General features: G+C 53.4%; 1 non-coding gene across 1 annotated transcript in view; it reads right to left on the minus strand.

The window, feature by feature from the left end:
• LOC144431627 (small subunit ribosomal RNA) overlaps window positions 1-1333 on the minus strand; it is a 1810-nt gene extending 477 nt beyond the window's left edge. The window contains exon 1 of the ribosomal RNA XR_013480189.1: window positions 1-1333. This exon is cut by the window's left edge and continues 477 nt beyond it. This is a non-coding gene — a ribosomal RNA (small subunit ribosomal RNA).
• Window positions 1334-2500: the final 1167 nt, after the last annotated feature.

A 2500-nucleotide genomic window follows, 5' to 3' on the forward strand; every position in this document is an offset into this window, starting at 1 on the left:
TCGTTCGTTATCGGAATTAACCAGACAAATCGCTCCACCAACTAAGAACGGCCATGCACCACCACCCACAGAATCAAGAAAGAGCTCTCAATCTGTCAATCCTACCTGTGTCCGGGCCGGGTGAGTTTCCCCGTGTTGAGTCAAATTAAGCCGCAGGCTCCACTCCTGGTGGTGCCCTTCCGTCAATTCCTTTAAGTTTCAGCTTTGCAACCATACTTCCCCCGGAACCCAAAGACTTTGGTTTCCCGGAAGCTGCCGGAAAGGTCGTCATGGTAACGCCTCCCGATCGCTAGTTGGCATCGTTTATAGTCAGAACTAGGACGGTATCTGATCGTCTTCGAACCTCTGACTTTCGCTCTTGATTAAAGAAAACATTCTTGGCGAATGCTTTCGCAGTAGTTCGTCTTCCGCCGATCCAAGAATTTCACCTCTAACGGCAGAGTACGGACGCCCCCGTCTGTCCCTCTTAATCATTACCTCGTGCTCCGAAAACCAACAAAATAGAACCGAGGTCCTATTCCATTATTCCATGCAACACTATGCAGGCGAACAGCCTGCTTTGAACACTCTAATTTTTTCAAAGTAAACTTATCGGCCACCGCCGACACTCAGTCAAGAGCACCGACGGAGAACCGAAGGTGAGGCGAACGCAACCAGTGACACGCCTTGCGACGGACCGGCGGCGCTCGCCCAAAATCCAACTACGAGCTTTTCAACCGCAACAACTTTAGCATACACTGTTGGAGCTGGAATTACCGCGGCTGCTGGCACCAGACTTGCCCTCCAATGGATACTCGTTAAGAGTTTTAGGATGTACTCATTCCAATTACAGGGCCTCGTTAGAGTCCTGTATTGTTATTTTTCGTCACTACCTCCCCGTGTCGGGAATGGGTAATTTGCGCGCCTGCTGCCTTCCTTGGATGTGGTAGCCGTTTCTCAGGCTCCCTCTCCGGAATCGAACCCTGATTCCCCGTTACCCGTTATCACAAAGGTAGGCACGTAGCGTACCTTCGACAGTTGATAGGGCAGACACTTGAATGATACGTCGTCGGTGCAGAGACCGTACGATCCGCGTGGTTATCCAGAGTCATCAAACGTCACAGGACGAACCCGGTCGGTTTTGATCTGATAAAAGCGCGCCTCCCGAAGTCGGCGCTTAATGCATGTATTAGCTCTAGAATTACCACAGTTATCCACTTCGCTTACGAGACCAAATAAACCAAGACTGATTTAATGAGCCATTCGCAGTTTCGCTTTACGAGAACTCGTACTTGCACCTGCATGGCTTAATCTTTGAGACAAGCATATCACTACTGGCAGGATCAACCAGATAGCTGCGACAGCTGCGCTCGGCCCTTGCTGGGCCGCCCGGCGCGTGCTCGTCGCATTCGTTTAAGACCGAGGCGATCGCCTGCGGCCGTACTCAGCTTCGACAGTCGCTGGCCGCGACGTCCACGCTCTCGCCGGCAGTGCCAGGCGGAGCGATTTGCGTTTTTTCTTTGCTCGCCCTCTCTAGGGCTCGATCCATTCAGTTTCGCACAAACAAGAGCTCTGCCGGCCGCCTGCAGCGGTGCCTAAAACCCGGGCATAACAATGCGACCGTTCTGCTAGGCCGACAAGCGCTCAAGCCAGACGCTCGATCGAACGCCCCCTACATATTAGTCGAGACAACGGCTCGCTCATTAGCATCGCGTTTGTACTTTAACTTTTTTTGGCTCGGCTTCTTTCGACGCCGATGCCGGCGACGCAGCACTCTCTCGCCCGCCAGCCACCGAGAAAAGGGTGCGCTGGCCCCGCACCGCTCTTTCTTGGCTCATTCGAGTTTACTGTCTTTCGCTCTAACATGCCTTACCTAGGGTTAGGTTAGTATGCTTGCACGTTTGTACTTTAACTTTTTTCGGCTCGGCTTCTTTCGACGCCGATGCCGGCGACGCAGCACTCTCTCGCCCGCCAGCCACCGAGAAAAGGGTGCGCTCCGACCGGCCCCGCACCGCTCTTTCTTGGCTCATTCGAAATTACTGTCTTTCGCTCTGACATGCCTTACCTAGGGTTAGGTTAGTATGCTTGCACGTTTGTACTTTAACTTTTTTCGGCTCGGCTTCTTTCGACGCCGATGCCGGCGACGCAGCACTCTCTCGCCCGCCAGCCACCGAGAAAAGGGTGCGCTCCGACCGGCCCCGCACCGCTCTTTCTTGGCTCATTCGAAATTACTGTCTTTCGCTCTGACATGCCTTACCTAGGGTTAGGCTAGTATGCTTGCACGTTTGTACTTTAACTTTTTTCGGCTCGGCTTCTTTCGACGCCGATGCCGGCGACGCAGCACTCTCTCGCCCGCCAGCCACCGAGAAAAGGGTGCGCTCCGACCGGCCCCGCACCGCTCTTTCTTGGCTCATTCGAAATTACTGTCTTTCGCTCTGACATGCCTTACCTAGGGTTAGGCTAGTATGCTTGCACGTTTGTACTTTAACTTTTTTCGGCTTGGCTTCTTTCGACGCCGATG

This window comes from Styela clava, chromosome 13 (assembly GCF_964204865.1).
Source record: "Styela clava chromosome 13, kaStyClav1.hap1.2, whole genome shotgun sequence".
NCBI lineage: Eukaryota > Metazoa > Chordata > Ascidiacea > Stolidobranchia > Styelidae > Styela > Styela clava.